Source organism: Emydura macquarii, unplaced genomic scaffold (assembly GCF_026122565.2).
Source record: "Emydura macquarii macquarii isolate MOO-44397 ecotype Brisbane River unplaced genomic scaffold, CSIRO-AGI_Emac_v2 contig_2988, whole genome shotgun sequence".
Taxonomy (NCBI): domain Eukaryota; kingdom Metazoa; phylum Chordata; order Testudines; family Chelidae; genus Emydura; species Emydura macquarii.
Genome location: NW_027133125.1, coordinates 2,622,676 through 2,641,432, shown reverse-complemented (window position 1 = coordinate 2,641,432; position 18,757 = coordinate 2,622,676). Strand labels below are relative to the sequence as shown.

Sequence of the window (18,757 nt, the reverse complement as noted above, 5' to 3'; positions counted from 1 at the left end):
CATCCTAAGTGAAGGACTCTGCACTTGTCCTTGTTGAACCTCATCAGATTTCTTTTGGCCCAATCCTCCAATTTGTCTAGGTCACTCTGTATCCTGTCCCTGCCCTCCAGCGTATCTACCACTCCCCCTAGCTTAGTGTCATCTGCAAACTTGCTGAGGGTGCAATCCATTCCATTCTCCAGATCATTAATGAAGACGTTGAACAAAACTGGCCCCAGCACCGCCCCCTAGTGCACTCCGCTTGTGACTGGCTGCCAACTAGACATCGAGCTGTTGATCACTATCCGTTGAGCTCGATGATCTAGCCGGCTTTCATGTAACAGCTCACATATAACATCTTGCGCTGCCTTAACCAACTGGCTCCTTCCTATTTAAGCCCCTTTATTTATTTCTTCTGTTCTTCACTTACTGCCTCTTTTAACATCAGCGTTCCAAGGGCTCATTCAATGATTTCCTTAGTTCCTTAGGATGTTGGATTGTAAACTATGAATCAGGGGCATAGAGACTGATTCTGATGTTGTATACACAGAGTGTTAATGCTGAAGGCAGTGGAGTTCTAGCAGCGTAAAAAAGAAACCAACCCTGATGAGATGAGCATCAGTTCCACTGTCTTATTTGTCTGGAAAACACCATGAACATTTTAGGGTGAATTTATGGCTTATTAAGACCTCCAAGTCATTGCCCATTGAAATCATTGGAAAGACTCCAATTCATTTCAGCAGGCTTTGGATCAAGTCCTCAGTGACTGGTTACCAGGACTGGCCAGAGAAAGCTACTACGCTTTGTGCATATTCCAGCTGTGAGTCCTTCTGCAGTGACTACCAAAGGCCTATGTTGTGTGCAAATGGCCCACGGTGCTGGGACCGCCCACCTGACTTCCACTGCGGCTTCAGATGGGTTCAGAACTCCGCTTTCCAGAGGTGAAAGGCAAGTGCACTAACGCAGCTGCCTCAAGACTGGAAAAAGTCAACAGCTTTTTCCCAGCCTCATCACCGCCCAGTTATTAGAAACCAGAAGGTAAAAACAGAGCCTTGAAAACAGCCAACACCTTCTCATTTTCCCAAGCCAGAATAGGGTTTTGCCTCTGCATCTGGAAACTTGTCTGATAACTGAGAACGTGTGTTAGTAATAATACCAAGCATTAATTAGCCCTTCACTGTGCAGACATTAACAACCAATTCCAAATGCCCCCTGGGAGGTGGTGGTGGGGTAAATATCATTAGCCCCATTTTAGAGAAGGGGAAATTGAGACAGAAAGGTGTCCTGACTCGCCCAAAGCCATGAATCGATGGCAGAGGCAGAATTTTGGTTCAGGCTCGCCTGGCTCTGGACCAGTCCTTCTCTGGAGAGGAATGATTATCCTCATGGTTAACGAATGCTGGAGGTGAGAGAGCAGTCCTTGGTTCTGCCCAAATTTCTGGTGTGGCTTTTGGCAAATCACCAAATCCCTGTGTCTGTTTGCCATCTGTAAAATGGGGGAAAATAATCTTACTTAATCTATTAAGGTGGAAATGCTTTGGATAAGGACTTTCTCTTACTATGTGTATGTGCAGCACCTAGCACAATGGGGTGCTGATTTTGAGGGCGGGGGGAGGGTATCTGTGCACTGTGGTATACAAATTAGATAGAATAGATAGAAATTAGCCCAGCCTGCCCTGTGACCTGTCAGCTCTGTAGAGGCAGACTGATTCCTCTTCCCTAATTCACTCAGGTAGCATTTCACTGGTGGTCTTGTTTCCTCTCTCCAAAGTGCAGGAGTAGGAGGTGTTGGTTTTGCACTGCCAGAGAAATCTGCTGCACCTGTTCTGTTGTTGTATCCCAGATTCTGCTATTTCAGACTTGTCGCTGCCTCTTTATCTGGAGGAAGGGGCCCTGGTATGATTCAGAGGAAGGTATCCTTGGGCCAAGTGCCAGCTGTGGAGGAGGAGTGGGCGGTGGTGAAAGGTGAAAGCAGCGGCTGTTGCTGTTCACAAGATCTAGGAGACTGATCCCTGAAGTCTCCCCTGCATTTGCAAAGATCTCGCTCCCTCTGCTTAGCAAAAACCCCAAACCCGCCCAGCAAACTTCAGCTGCTTGTATCTACTTTTCATTTTCCTCCTCCTAGCCACTTCCTTCCTTGTACCCCCTCTGCTGTAATCTCCTGCCGTCTCATCGTCCGGCAGGGAACCAAGCACCGAATGAGATGGCTGTCCTGATCATGCAGATACGAAGGAGGAGGGCTTCCTTATCGCAATAAGCAAGGGGAACCCCCAGCAGCCTCCTCGCTCCGCTACCCTCCAACCCTTGTTTTGGGAGAAAGAAGCCTAGCACTGATTGCATCTCCCTGCCAGGAGACCACTCGCTGCCTCACCCCTTCCCCCTCCGGTTTGCCCTGGGGTTGGTATGAATCGAAGAACAGACATTCCTTCCTCTTCCAGCTTTTACTCCTGTCTTCGGCTGCCTTTCCCATCTCTCTCTGCTGCTTTTCATCATTTGACCATCACTTCGCTGCCTCCGTCTTGCTTCGCGTTAATGGAGTTCAGTGCTGGTGCCAGGCCCTCTTGCTGCCTTTGTTTATTGCTCTTTTCCTTCCCCCCCGCCCACTTCCTAAGCCTTTGCCTGTGGCAGTAACGTAACTGGCGCATAATACAAAGGCGCTCGTGCAATGCCAGGTTGCCATTTAATAACAGGGGTCTGGTTACTCCCAAGGAAATAACACACCAGTGCAGCCCTGCTCCTATCTCCTCTTCAAGTTTAATTAGGGATTCGGGTGATGTACGGGGGCTGCGGGAGTGGTTATGTGGCGTCTGACATTTGCAGGTAGGTTGGATGCTCTGAGACCGCTGCTGCCTTAGCTCTTAGCATGGACTTTTTGAACTCGATCTTGGTTCTCTCTCTGTCTCTCCTTCCCCCATTCTTGTTGTTAGCTTGAGGCATTTCCATTTGGCTGCTGTTCTCGTGTCCATGTGTTTGCTCCAGGCCCTCGCAGTTCAGTGCGGTAGCAGTTGGATGAACGGATTTGGAGCAGTAGCTACCTTTGCACCACCTTCCAGTGAATTCAGTGATCTGGCTGTCCTGTTTGACTTCCATGGAGACTAGAGAGCAGGAGCAGCATGGACTGGGGCCATGCAAGAGAGCCTCCACTGGCACCAATAATACTGGGAATCTTTATGTTGTGGACACTTGTCCAGTAGGGACCAGACAAAGGTTACCGGAGCGGCCGTCACGGTGTAATGTGTTTTTGATCATCATGGGCCAGGCTGTCAAAAGAGCTCTGCTCCCATTTAGGCACCAGAATCCATGGCCAGCTTCTCATGTTGGCCCTTTCTAAGCCTGACCTTGAATGTCATCGTGGGAACTGCTGGGTGCTCAGCCCTATTGAAAAATCAGATCTCAGTTGTGGGAACTGAACTCTAGAAAATCTGGCCTGCTAATCCTGGGTTGCATTTGAGCCAGAAACCAGGAAGTGGGTGTCTCTGTGACCTATTAAGAATGCTCTGAACCTCTGCCTTGCTTCGCTTGCAATAAGATGCAGGCTGCCCCTTTTGAAAGGCCCCTGGAGCAGAGGACAATTAACCATCATCCGTGGTAGGGTCTGTTTGCAAATATGTGGACCATATTTTATCCTGCGTCTCAGAGCAAAATTACCTTTCATGTCCATGAGTGCCCGCCATAGCTAGTAGTTATCAGAGGTGCGCTGTACCCTATTCAGTATCTATTCTGACTTAGAAAGTTTGTTTTATTTTGGCTGCTCATTGGTTTGATTACAGTGCACAGACTGTATCACCGATGTGACGTCCTCTTATCGAGACTGCAGTAGGCAAACTCTTGAGCCAGCCTTTGCAGTAGAGAGTGCGGAAATTCTGACTCTCCAAACAAACATGGTGCCCGCATCCTTAAAACTAGTTGTGTGGCTTTGCTGTTTGCGTGGAGACAATGTAAACCCAATATCCTGACTGGTGAACTCCTCACCTCTTTTCACAAGAGCGTTTTGGCCAAATTCCTACATTGGGTGATCATCTTCTACCTACCTAATATTTCTTCCTGCAGTTTCAACTCATCAAGGTATTCACTTCCTCTCCTAGACCGTCTGCTTAGAGCTCTTGTTACACTAAATTACTATTTATTTGTGTTATCGTAGTTCATAGGAGCCCTAGTGAAGCTGCCCCTATTGTGCTAGGTGCTGTACAAACAGAACAAAAAGACAGTCCCTCTTCCAAAGGTGTTGGGTCACAGAGAGAATAAACTGGATGGAACACTTGGCATTTGCAATGCCTGTAAATCATCTTGTGTCCAAGCACACCAGTTGCTCCAGGTGTTGCTACAAACATTAGTTGTACCAATAGGTTGCAACTTTGGAGAGCAGGTCTCCAGCCCGTGTCTGACTGAGCTGACGTGGTCTGCAGTACTTCTGGTTGGGCAGCTGCAAATGCTGCAATGCGCGTATTTTGTTGGTCATCCTATTTCCATCCCACAATGCCGAGCCTCATGCTTAGAAATTACCCAGCAACTCCTGCTCCCAGCGACAGATGGGTGCTTCAGGATTCCCAGAATGCAGTGGTGCAAGCACAGGTGTAAGGCACGTTGACCTGCCAGAAAGGTTCTGCTGTCATAAATGAATTTGCCGTGTGGATAGCCCAGTGCAGTTAATAGGGCAAACGATGTGACGACTCGCGTCAAGCAACCAATGTGCCTGCAATGGTTTCCTCCCTTAGTGTAGACACGCCCAAGATGAAGCCCTACTTTATCGCTTAGTAAGCTGGTTTGCAGGGTGCTCTGGAATCCTTGGCTAGAAACGCGTTAAAGCAACTCCATGATCAGAATGAGGCATGCTTTGGTGTGTGCATATGTGAGGGATGCTGCTTCACAAATAAACACAGGATGATACTAGTGGTGTGTGATTGTTTGTTTGTTATCCAAACACGGACAGTAATAAGGGCCTGTGTCGAGTAGGAGAGAGAGAGGCTAGTCTGTAGCATTACAGGTTGGATTGAACTCCTTCATTTCAGTTTGTATTGCACACTGCTCAGCTCTCGGGAGTCTCCCCGTGAAAACTTCACACCACTCCTAGCATAGCCACAGAATCATCTTCACAACAAGACGACGGGGCTACAGGACACTATTTTGTTTGGCATCTTTTTTTCGAGAAGAAAAACAAACTTGCCCGAGGGCTGGAAATGAGAACCATTGACATTTAAATAGCACCAAAATACGTGCTTCAGGATAGTGAGGGGTTGAAACCAAACATTAAAGTGGAAGAAGAACAGACATTCCCCAGCTGGTGTTTGATATAAAAGTATTTGTTGTGAGTCCTTCTTCCTTCCAGCTCTTTATAGTGAATTTTGGTGCTGATGACACGTGCATGTCTGACAAATGTTGAAGTCTTCCAGTTATTCTTAGAGTAGGCGCAGGATGGGCAGTGGTAGCCCTGCCAGTGCAGTTTATCCTGTATCTAGAAAGTTTCCCCTAGCAGTGGAAATATGACGTTAGTCTCATCAATCTTTGATATCCCTTTGACTACATTTTTGTGTGTGTGGTGGACACCTCTACAGCTGGGACTGGGCTCAGGCTGCTGGATCATTTCATTGAAGTGTTGTTGGATGCCTGTGGCTTTTGGCGCTTTATGTGAACCAGCAATCCAAGGGTGACAGGCTCCATATCTCCTGCCCAGTGCCTTCAGCTCCCTACCCCTCTAGAATGTGGTCTGTTCTCCAGAGTTTGGATCTTCCCTTTCACATGAGTGTGCAACTGCTAGTGCGATGAGAACTGCATGCATGCCAGAGCTGCGTGTCTATTGCACTCCCTTCCCTGCTCCCCTTTCCTGGCTTCTTGGAATCCGGTCCCTTTCAGACTGGGCCAGTTGTGCTGAAAGGCACCCAAGGACAAAGGCTTCTTTGTAGAGAGCTGCAGCTGGGCACATCCATGTCCTTCTCTCTCCATTGCTTCTCAGCCCTCGCCTATCCTCAGAACATCACCCGGTGATGGCAGTGCCTCTTGGGAGGAGCGTTTCTAGGTTTGACGTTGGAGTGCCAGCCCGTGGGCTTTTTGGACTCTGCCACGTTATGGAAACGATGCTCTCGAGGAGGGTGGCACAGAAGGGAAAAAATAAACAACCTTCCATTTATAAAGCCCAGATCCCAAAGTCCTTCCTCATTTTTCTACCCGTCCTTACTCAGTCGACGCTCCCATTTGAGTCCCCCGTCTTTCATTCATTTCAAACACTGTGCATGGCTGTCACTGACGCGCAGCCGTTGCTGGGGGTGGGACGCGGTAGCCGTTCTGCAACAGCAGGCAGTCGCGACTTGGGAATCGGGGCACCAACCCCTGGGATTGCAAATTTGGACTGTCCTGTGTCTGTCGCCCACAGAGAGGCTGCAGTCCCATTTCTGGTTCCCGTAACAGTTTATGTGGTTGCAGGGGAGGGGAGAGTGAAATCTGCAGGGGGAAAGCAGGGAGGTCGAATGCAATGACCAGAAATGGTGATTCTTGCAAATGAGAGATGAATGATCACAGCTGGTCTCTCCTAAAAGACTCCCAGATGCCAGATGCACCTTCAGAATGTGGTGCAGTGTGGACGTGAAACAGGCAGCCGCTGTTGTGTTTACTAACCCTTTAGCAGTGTGTGTTTTCCTCCAGTGCTCCCAGTTGCAGTGCTTTGCCTCTCCTTCCTGCCCGCTAGCTCTCTAGAATAGAAAGTGATTGATTAACTGAAGGGCATCTTCTGCACCCAACAGCCTGCCTCGGCAGCAACACAGCGGGTGGTGTGTGCGTGTGTCATTCTCTTCCCTGAGTTATTCGTGTGGATGTAGGCAGCAACGGAACATTTGCTGGTCACCGTCATGACTCATTTTTATTAGAGCGCTGCCAGGCCAGAACGAGTATTTATAGGAGCTGCCTGGGAGGATGATGTGACGCTCTTGGAAAAGGCAGCTGCGTGGGGTTAGCAGCTGCGTCGCCAGCACGATCTGCACAGGACAAGGCTGTTGTCTCTTGCCTGATTGCAATGGTTTAACGCAGTCCAAAATCCATTGTGTTGAATGAGTGGGTTGATGGCTGTTCTGGGAGAATTACTACACGGCATGGTGCGGCAGAAACGCTGGATGCACCACCCTGGCAACGTTGTACTGCCAGCCCTGGAAATACTTCGTATTTGGGGACAAACAGGAGAGTCGATTGTGCCTTCTCTTTTTTGAAATCGATGGGAGTTAGGCACCAAAATACCTCTGAGGATCTGGGCTTTCGTGTATGAGTGGGGAGTGGCAGATTATCTCACATATGCCTCCTGTTAGGAATTTTGCACCTTCCCCTGAAATATCAGGCGCGGACCACCTTTGGAGAAGGGATGCTGGATGAGAAGGACCATTGGTCCGATCCAGTCTAAGTCCTTTGCTTTTCGTAGCAGTATGGCCATTAGAATGGGGAATAGTTTCCTGAGGAGTGGTGCAAGCCCCATTTAAAACTGGGATGGAGACGGTACTTCTGGGGAAAGTCCTACTCTGGCTTCTTAGGGAGGGACTACGTGGAGAAGCCAGTGGGATCACCTGGCACTGGTCACTGTCGGAAGACAGGATACTGGGTTAGATGGACCATTGGTCTGACCCAGTATGGCCGTTCTTATGATCATCTCCCATCTCTGTGGTTTAATCCCATTCCGTTGTGGCCTCCCTGAGTTTACTCATGATATTATGTTTTGAGTTCTAAACAAATTGTTGAGCATGGACAGGGCACCCATGTTCCTTCCACTTGGGAATCAGCCTGATTCTCATCGATGCTGAATCTCCCTTTGGGGAATTTAGCATTGGACACCCAAAATCTGGGCATTTCCCTTTCATGCTGGTAGCAACCAGTGTCTACCTGTCACCTCCCTCCCCCTCCCCATGACTCATCTGTAATTTCCAAGAAATGCTCTTTAAATATACTCAGGGGGCTGGTAAGTGTGAACTTTCCCTTCCCTTTACCAGACCCCCTATTTCCTCGTCCACTGTTTCTGTTCCAGGGCAGCTTGTTGCCGTGTGATCATGTCTGAGTAGAACCGAGCGGAGGCGGTAACATAACTCCGGCCGGTTAGTAATAGCAACGATGCTCTGAATGTTATCAGATTGTGCACTGCAACTCTGAATGGCTTCTGCAGCACACCCCGTGTAGTGTTACTTTATATTATGCATGGGCATCTGAAGGGCAAATACCCAGCTCAGCTCCCCATTCTCCCAGCCCCACCATCTGTTCCAGGGTGCTCTCGTTAGCGTCTTCTCCTCTGCTTTCGCCTTCCTTGTGCTGCTTCAGCTGTTTCTTGTCTCCTATGGCTTAGGGAGGTGGTGGTGGGGGCGGTGGTGTTTATTCCCTGTTGAAATCAGACTGAGAGTTGCAAAGGGACATGTGGGTCCTGGAGGCTGCTGAAAACTCCAGGGAGCTGTCCGGTTGTAGGCGACCCAAATACCGCCCAGGGAGCTTTTAAGCAGAAAGGATGTTGGACTCCTCCCTTGTGCTATCGAAACCAGGCCGTGAACCTCTATGATAAAAGGTGATGGTTACACGCAAAACGTTCTGAAAGGGATGCCTTAATCTTTGGACTCTAACAGTTCTCCTTGCCTTTTTCTATGATCTATTGGCCCCAAGGGAGCAGATGCAAACTTTGGCCTCTGCTCCAAACTCCCCCCGAGTCGGAGTGTGTTGGGCTGCAGGGTTTTGGTTCTGGCCCACGTGGTTTGTGTCGTGTGTTTCTCTTTGGGCTTGCTCCGGAAGATACGTATGGTGACACAAATGCTGTGGAAGGGACGGAGCTGGCTCAGTAGTTCAGAGATGCGTGCTTCTTCCTTTGAAAGGCGTTTTTCCCTCTGACTAAATGGGTAGGGGAGGGAATGGAATGTATTTCCCCTGATGGATCTTAGGTTTCCTTGCCCAGTGGAAGGTGAGGCCAGAGCCCCCTCTGATGATGCTCTGGAAAACTCCCTTGGCCCACCCATCTAGCATGAAGTGCGGTGGAAAGGCTGGGAGATAAATTTCTTTTGGCTTCCCCTCTATTCCCAGCTTGGCGCATTAATATTTAGAAACTTGATGTCGATGTATTTCCCCTGCCCAGCGAAGCAGCATGGACGAGGGATCTTGGCTTCCTAGGTGTGTTGAGAATTGCAGACTAAGGCTGCTGTCTGGTTGAGGGATTGGTGAACGGGATATTTTCACTTTCCACCTCCAGGTCATAAGTTCGCCATTGGCCCAGCTCCGCAGTGATCAAAACTCAGTCTTGTCTTTTGAGCGATAAGCTGTTGATCTCAGGCTAGTTACTGAAGAACAAGCACTCTCATCACAGCAGAGAGAACGAGGAATGAATGGGACATAAAGCTCCCTATTCTGTCTTCACTGCGGAGTTAACCTGGGTGTTGCCCCTCACCCGCCTTCTGTCCACACACACACAACTCTCTCGCTTGAATTTGGTGGGGCTTTCAACCCAGGCTGGCTGGCGGGGGGAGGGTTAGAGCCCAGGTGCTGTTTTCAGGCTAAATCACTCCAGTGCTGCTAGTCCCACAATTCCCCCCATGAGCTCAGAAGGACAGACCAGTTCCCCCACCATTCAGTGGGAAAGCACCACAGAGCAGCTCAGCTTGCAGCCGCGCTGGGAACCCTGCACTGTGCCCCTAGAAGTCCTAGCGACATACCTGGGGGGGGCACAGGAATTCGCCTAGGACTTTGCGGTGGGGACGCTCACACCAGTCTAGGCTAACCTGAGTGCTCCAACCCAGGGACTGACCACCCGGGAGAATTCTGCAGTGAAGACCCCCCTAGAGGGTGGTTCCTTAGCACAGGTGAGACGTGTTGGCAGGGGGGAGGCAGTTTGTCCTGTGCTTGTCCTGCTTTGTGATCATTCAAGTTTTGGCAGATGGCAGCCTGCCTGATTCCTCCCTGGTTCTTGCTTCCCCTGTAGCGTCTCTTCTCGTTCCTATGACAGGTGCTGAAGCAGTCATGCTGAGTCGTCCATTGCTTCCTGCAATGCAGGAGCTTCATATTGCAGTTTAAGCTTCTAAATCAGCTTCAATCACTCCCGTTCTGGGTCTCTTCTCTTGCCACACAGCAGGGATTTAACACACCGAAAAGCCAAACAAAACCTGCTGTCAAATTTCTTTTCCTTCTGTGAAGTCATTAAGACCTGGTATCGCCTCCTTTGCTGGTGCCTCCTTTGTCCTAACCTCCACATGACACTGGGGAACAGGAACTGAACCGGGAACCACAAGGGTTACTGTATATGCTGTGAAACAAAGCCAGAACAGAGACCTTAATTGAAGGGTCCTACCCCTGGCAGCAGGTCTGCTCTATAATGAGCTGTCTCCTGGAAAATCAAGTTTATATTGTATCTGTTAACTGTTGGAGGACAACAGCAAGCAATTTAAGTCAGTCAATTCGGCATCGACAGTAAATGTTTAAAATCTCTAAACTGCAACGCCCTAAATCGCCGAGGTAGCACAACTGTCTTTGAGACGGGCTAGCTGAACAGTTAATGTTAGGTCCTGGATTGTGGATGGTTGATTGCAGATGGTTAATGTGTAAACAGGGCAGGTTAAGGATGAGGAAGGCTGGTTTTGTCACGCAGAACATGTACATTACAGCTCATTGTAATGAGAAGTGCCAATAAACGGATCCTGTTAAGTCCTGCAAAACAAATCTCTTAGATGGCTTCGGAAAATGAGCATAAAAGCTCGTCTGCCACTTTCTAGTGTAAAGCTCTGTCTCTCTCACGCACACGTGTGCACACACACACACGTGAGACAGAGTGTAAAACCTTAGCATAGCTGTGTAGATTGGAAAACCATTCTGGGTATTGGCATTTTAAGTAAGCCACCAGCAATCCCATTTCACTTCCAAGACTCTAGCACCTGGCACTGCTGTAGAAAAATGGATTTTACTGAGAATTTTAGAAAATGGACAGGACAGCGGGAACAACCTGATTGGTTAGCCACGGTTGTAATACCCACGTAATTATGGGACAAAGACCACACAGTAGTTAGACTTACTATAATTTCAGTGTGGGTAATTGAAAAAACAAAAAATCCCAGTGGTATTTAAAAAGAAAAATGAAATGTAAATACTCCTGGCAGATGACTTTGCTAGTGAGGTAAAGCTTCTGTTGATAACCATAATGGACCGCAAGACATTGGGACATACTTCTTGCTGACCCAGGATCCCGTCCTGTTCCTCACTGCAGTGTACTTTGGAGGGAGGAGGGGAACTCCACATTTAGGAGAAAGAAGGAAACCCTTTTGACTTCTGGGTTTGGGGTTTTACTAGTCCTTTTTTAAATGCACCTTGGAGGCTACTCAGAAGTTTGCAATGTTAAAAGTAGCCTTGGCAGAGATCACTTTAGCAGGCAGATTACAGGGGAGATGATTAAAAGTACATGTTAAATACAAGTTTTGGCTAATTGTTCTAGGTTTGATACTATGCTCATCACCATAGCACCTGGGTGGCTTCTGCCTGGGAATAGTGCCTTGGGTAGTTTCACACTCTGACTAGTCTACATGAAAGCTAAGCCCCTGCTAGCTAGTGGAGTGGCTTTAGTGGAGCTTATGTGTATCTGTGGCTAAGAACAAAATGCACTGGAGGTGGTTTTCTGGACTCTTTATGCATGCTGTGTACTGGTGTACATGTGTGCTTGGGTCCAAGCTGCACCTGTTTTGTCTGTATGATTGAAGCTCTGTTTAAGTGGTTCCATGCTAGTAAGTTCTGCAAAATCATTGTTTCAAGGCATTCTGGTGGAGACCATAAAACCCTAGAGAGATGTTTGCAAAATCCTGACCGTTTGATGGGAAGTGGGAGGAGGCTTCCAATTTAGCCACCAGAAGACCGTCACCCTTCAAATGGTCCATCCTTCCACTAGTACTGTTGCTTTTTCGTAAGTTAAATACCCTGTACTGATTTCACTGTGGTGCTCTCTCAGCTGATGTTAATTAGCAACATTTATTTGGAAGATGGCAGGATGACTGGGGGAGAAATGGGAGATGGCTTCTGTGGGGTGGGAGACTGGCTATCACTTTGATAATTACCCTAGAGATACCATGGGGAAATAAGGTTTGCATAGCGCTGTGGATAGTTCATGTAACTGATTCATTTTAAAAATCTCTAAAAACGTCACTTTGTAAACATTCATAGAAGCCTTATTTATTGCTCCCCTTCTCAAACGTTATGGTTCAAATTCATCCTTGGAGCAACCCAGCAACAAATTTGATCTGCATCATTTTTTAACATGTGACCATATGAATGTTCAAGTCACTAGTGCATCCACCACGATGCCTTCGTCTAAGGTTGGAACTCGCTGTCCTTTTGGGCTGGTCGGAAATTTTCTGTCAGAACTGTTTTGTGACAGAAAATTGGGGTGTCTATTTCCAGAGAAAGCGTCTGCTTTCTGGGCAAACTTTTGACTTTTCTTCAAAATTGGAAAGCGAAAATGCTTTGGTTTCTTGATGAAAAGTCAAAATTTTCTGCAGAAAAGTAAACTTTTTTTTCTGTTGAAACTTTCTGTGGGAGGAAAAAACCCTTTCTGCCCAGCTCTCCTATTCATGCCCTGCATGGCAGACAGTGGTGGTCTGTATGAGCTCTTGACACCACAGGGCAATGGACAGAGCAGCTGAACTCTGAAGCTTTGCCAAATTAGGTTTTGCTTGAATCTGGAGTTTCTTCCCCCGCCTGCTCCTTTCATGTCGTGTGTATTTATAGGGTGCAGGCGATATAGGCCCAGTACAGCATGTGTATCTGCAAATTAACTCTATTAGTCAATAAGTGGGTGAAGCACTATTAAGTGAAATACATACAAAAAAGCACACATAAGCAACACAAACCATCTCTTCTCCCAGCTGCTGATGTGGTCGCATGCGGTCCCATATATCACGAGTTTACAAGGCTCAGCAGAGTTCACTCCCAATGCAAGTCTCAAAGACCAGCCTAGAGGCTTTCTTTTTTATTTTCCATTTCAAATGCCCTGTTAAATGAGGGACTAAATCTGCACTTGTGCCCTCTTCTTTTCCCCCCAGTCTTTGTTTCTACATGTTGGAAGCATTTAGGTCCTGATTCTCAGGTATACCAAGGCTCCTTTATGCCACTCGGGCTCTGACTTTAACTGAGGCTCAGGGCCCTGCATGGTTTTTTTTTAAGGTGTCTTAACTCCAGAAAGTAAAACTCAGTTAAAAATGGGTCGACCAGCGTCTGATCTCAGTTACACCAGTGTAAACCGTGAGTCGTTCTGCTGAAGTCCGTGAAGTGTGTAGCTGAGCTCAGAGTCCAGCCCGGTGTGCTTTACGAAGTGTCTATTATTCTTCAAGCCAGGGGGGCACTTTGCAATGAGTGACAGCTGAGGATCAGCCCCCTTACCCCTCTTCCCCCATCTGTATTTTTTTCCTGATGTATCACAGATGTCACTTCTTCATGACTCGTTTGTGAGCAGATGAAATGAGCAAGTTTTAATCCATTCTTAGCTCGACAGACTCTTGCATAACGGAGGCCGGGCCCTGGACGCAGAGTGGCTTTCTGCAATCCCCCTGCATCGTGCACTGGTGCTGCTGGTCCATTGCTGATTTTAAGGATCTCTAGGCAGGGCTATAATAGAAGGTGTTGGTGCATGGGAGCAAGGGCAAGGAAGGGGAGGAGTGAAGGTTGCTGACAGTCCTAGGGTTATTGATGTCCGTACCAGGGACCAGCAGGCCTGAGAGTAGACTCCACACTTGCTTTAAAGGAGACAGCTGACAGTGGTGTTTGGTACAGTGATCCGTCTTTGCCCGATATTTGAGTGACAGCAACACAAACCCAATGTCCTCTCAGCAGTAGCTTAGCTCTGGTGACATTTACGGGCAGAGCTGCCTTCTCCAGCCTAATTTTAGATGGAGGGAGAGAGAGAGAGAGAGAGTGTGTGTGTGTGTGTTTAATTAGTGATATCAAGGCAGAAGAAGATTTATGTAAACAGAGATGAAACAAGGATCCTAATTGTGGCTAGAGCGTGAAAGAGGATTGTTTCTTCTGTTTGCTTGGAAACCTTGTTAACATACCTAGCGGGTGTGTGGTTATTCTCTGCTTTAGTGTGTGTGCCTGGCTCCCTTGAAAGTTAATGGTGAATCTGTGTAGCTATGTAAATCTCTCTATCCCATGTGCTATTCCTGAAGGTTTTGCAATGCTAAGAATGTCTGTGTGTACGTGTAGGCGCAGGGGATGAGCGTTTCAATGCCAGGGCTAAAGGACAAGTTGGAAAAGTTGGATTCTTTTTTGCAAATGAGTCTCTTGTTGGTGAAAAGCTGCTGGGCTGCCAGAATGAAATCTTCACGCCACAGAACGGCTACAGCCCTGGCAGGCCAGGATGACTGGAGCTTACAGCCTGTCTCAAAGGGAGCAGCTCCGGTGGGGACTCAGCCTGACCGGCCATGTCAGCCCTGGGTTCTGCCACCTGTGTTGAGGACACCTGTCCACCAGGCACTGGGCAGAGACCTGCTAACTCATTTCATATACACTAAGCCACTGAGTGGATATCAGATGGTAACAACTTTCTGTCATAACAACCTGAGGCCAATTTCAGACCAGTGACCTACCGAGGAAAGGCTTCGTGTCCCATTACCAGCCCCCCTGCCCCTGAGCCATCCCCTGCACCGCGGAGCCCACATTCCTTGAGAAGCTACTTCTTGTTGGCAAACGTCTTTCCTCTGCCGCCCTCTTCTCCAAGGACTGAGCAGGGAACAGGCCACGCGGCAGCGCTTCCAGAACATTTTCCCTGCATGACCCCCTTTTCAGATGTGGTGTTTCCCACCACCCCGGGCAGCCCGGAAGTTGCTGTTGAAAAACGGTGTCCTCCCTGCAGTGTGACCTCACCCGCACTGGACGTGCGTGGACACACCGCCAGGAGGGGATGCCATTTTGCCTTACAAAATTGCGTCCTCTGGACCGCATGGCCCCACACACATACAGCTCGTGCGAAGTCGTGCTGCATGGAGGGAGCCGATTTGTGGAGCGTTCTCCGGGCGACGTGACCTCGCGCATGTGGTGCGGGTGAGGTCGTGCCGTGCGGCGGAGGCCAGTTTGTAAATGGTCTCTGCTGATGAAGTCACGACCCACAGTTTGGGAACTGCTGCCAATCAGCCTCAATGGAAAGAAATGCCTTTTTAGTCTGACTGCTTGGGTGAGGGTGCCCCTACGAAGGATACACTGTACGTTCTCTCCTGGATGCGGAAGGGTTTTGCAAAGATCTCCTCCTGGCACCACGACGAGAACATGTTCCAAAGAGTGGCCGAGTGGAATCCAAAGGAAACACTGTGACCGTTTCGGCCGGGCCTGGCTGGAGAGTTAAACTGTGACGTTGGATGGGGTGGAAGGGGCAGCGTGTTGCTCAGGGGTTCTGTGCGGAGCGCTGTTTGGCGATGCTGTTTCTGTACGCGAGATGCACCCGTTTCAGCAGGGGGGCTAGCGGTTATAAAAGTGGTTTTGGCAGGCGAGCATTTTTGAATGAAAGATCTCTACGAGTTACCCTCCCAGCCAAAGATGAAGGCACTGGCTTAAGCTGAGACAGCTTCATTGACTTCCGTGCGGTAGCACCTGCTATGCTAGCATTAAATTTGTGCCAAAGCCTTGGAAAACATTGACTCTAGCAAGCTCCTGACTTCACTGGTAGTAAAGATCCCCGGGCTGTGTTCGGTGGAAAAGAGCAACCTTGAAAGAGTTTCCATTTCTTTTTCCTCTCAACTTCTACTTTGCTTCCCCACGTCACATATTTAAGACTATTCTTATGTAAGCAAGACCTCCTGAGGTCCCTTCCTACCCTAATCGTCTGCGATTCTATGCTAAGCAGCGCTGGGAGTGTTTTGAGCTGTCCGATGATGGCCATCAAATGTGCATGTTCTTTTGCCGTCATGAGACTTGGGCATCTAAGTACACTTCAGTCCAGTGTTCTGCAACCTCACCCCCTTTTCCCTCATCAGCCTTCCAGACGTGTGCCGGACTCACCGGTATAATTACTGTTCGGTACTATTTCTTTGTATTGCAGTAATGCTTTAGACCACCAGTCCATGGATCAGGACCCCACAGTATTATGTGCTGTCTCTGTACACTCACAAGAGAAGGAGAACCTTGTTCCAAAGAGCTTACAATGTAGTTTAACAGTGCTCTGGTGATGCAATGCAGTTCCTATGCAAACAGCCAGAGCAGGCTGGTGAATCTGTCCCGTAACCTCTAGTCTCTGTTACCTGGACCTGAGCAGTCGCGTGTGGAAAATTCGATACATTAGGATCCCTCTGAGGAGGTCCATAGAATGAAAGCTCTGGAGTGATGCCAATTTAACGGGCATGACTCTTGTTCCCTGTGCTTTGTTCTGGGATTGCACCTACTCCACCAGCTAATAATAGTGTGGTGTCAGAAGCTGTAGCCACCCCTCTGTCTGGATGTGTGCTGGCACTGGCGTTTAAATCCCAGGTGGCTCACGGGGGAAACTTCTCCAACCACTAATCTGATTAGAGAGATTTCCCCAGCCATTCCGTTGTGGCAGTGAGGCCTCTTGGCTTTTTCACTGCCGTGTTCTGTGTCATGGCTTTAAATAATCACCTCTGTATTGTTTTCCAGTGTGTTTTAACCCTGATGAATGTGCATAGTGGGTGGTAGGAATCAAAGGTACACTGAGAATAACTGAACAGAGCCCTTTTGAGTTGCAGTGGCTTTATGCCTCTGGGCCATTCGGCAGTGACAGCTTTTGTCCACTTGTATGTAATATATTCATCATCTGTCGCCACTCTCCCAGCCCAGAACTGAGCAAACACCCTTCGGATCCAAGCCTGGTAACTGAACCCTTAGAGTGCTGTCAAAAATAAAACCTGCTGAGCTTGAACTGGATCCGGTTATCTGAGAACTAGAAACGTTATGAAGGACAGAAGCGAGTCGGTCAATAAGTGGGCATGTTGGAGGAGAGAGAAGTGACTGGCCACCCCATTCTTTATATTTCACATAAGTCTAAAAATCTGGGTTTGGAATGGGTGTGGGGTATGATCAGGAAAATCTACTTACTTTATTTTTTTTAAGGTGCTAGAGCTTCCCAGTGTCCCTAAATCCCAAAGGAGAGAGGCAGATAGTGAATGCGCCTGTGTGCATACTTAGCATACCTTTGGGTTGATGTGGAAGCTGCATTGGTACCGGAGGGATGCGGTGAATTTGATTCAGGTTTTAGCAAATACTAGCGCCCTTCTGTAGTTCCAGCTTCCCCACGTGAAAGCCAGATTATGTTTCTGTCTCTAATTCGTGGTAGCCACAGGCATGCTCCTCATTTTAGGAGGATGAGACTTCCACGCCATTCTGAAGCAGGTTTTCTCCTCTTCTTTGGGTTGGAGATGATATTGTGACAAATCATCATTCAAGGAGGGCTTCACAGTAGTCATTTTCCTGCAGACTCTGATCACCTGCAACTTCATGCCAACAGTGGGGCTAAGACTTGCTCCAAAAGCATAAGCATGTGGAATCTTCATTAGTTTTTGGCAGTAGAGGTCATATGATTCAAAACTGAGCAGTACTGATTCCATGCAGTGGGGGGCAGTGTGGCCACACATACATACTAGCGTTTCACTACCGTACTTGGCTGTTTATAGCGCCTTTCATCAGAGGATCTGATGTGCTTTGCAGACACTGGCTACATAATGAAGCCTGACAATTCCTCCAGTGAGGTAGGAGTTTATTTAACAGATAGGGAAACTGAGGCACAAAAGTTAAGTGACTTGCCCAAGGTCATTCAGCAACTGTGTCAAAAATGGAAAGAGAACTCGAGCATTTCTTTTGTTCAGACCATGCACCCATCCTTTTTAACATGGACACGTGGCCTCTGACCATTTAACGTTCTTGTCATGTAATGGTCCAGCTTGGTGCAAATAGAAGTCTCTTTGAAGCTGGAGTCTTACAGGCTGGGACCCCGTAGAGCTCCATATTGTAACTGAGGGGCATATGTGGTCTGCTCCCTTAAATGCAAAATAAAGCTCCTGGCTAGTTGTCAATGCGGCCCTGACTCAGGAGAAGTTTGTGAGCATCACCTCCCTGAGTTTCAGGATCCCTTGTGCGATCGGGACCTTCAAGGGCTCCCCCCAGCTCAGACAAGAGGCCTCTACATTAGACCTGCCAGCCATGTTTTGGTTGGTGGGTATGTGTGTGACGTGCGCACACAAGTGAAGAGTTCTCTTCTGCTATTCTCACTCTATGCAGGCAGGGCGTTCAACCACAAGCGACACTTGGTCTCTGCAAACAGCAGTGAGCAGACTTATTGTATTCTGATCAAAAGCACACTACATTGAACTGCTAGTGCACTGCATCCTTGAGCTCTAGAAGTAGAGGCTTGTGCTTTTGGAACAAGGGGATCTAAGCTTCAGCCCCAGAGTCACCAGGCAGTTCTGCATGGCTGGGGTGAGCAGCAATGGCAGCCGAGAAGTGCTGGATTATTTATAATAATAATTTAGCATTTCAGTTGTACCTTCAACCTGAGGATCTCAAAGCATGGTAAGCTGCCCGCAGAGCTGAGCAGACATCTGCTGGCATAGACAGACATCTGCCAGCCAGAGAGTTTCTGGAGAAGAGCCAATTTGTATCTGAAGATTTAAAAAAAAAAAAAAAAATCTAGTGATTGAATTAGAGAAAAGAACTTTGCAAATTCAGAGGGGAAGAGTTGGGGTGTTCTCTAACCCAGCAGCTCTCAGCTTTTCCAGATGACTGTACCCCATTCAGGAGTCTGATTTGTCTTGCGTACCCCAACTTTCACCTCACTTAAAAACGACTTGGTTACAAAATCAGATGT

General features: G+C 48.2%; 1 protein-coding gene across 5 annotated transcripts in view; it reads left to right on the top strand.

The window, feature by feature from the left end:
- Window positions 1–18,757, top strand: part of BIN1 (bridging integrator 1) — a 138,827-nt gene that overhangs the window by 27,798 nt on the left and 92,272 nt on the right. The window lies entirely within an intron of this gene.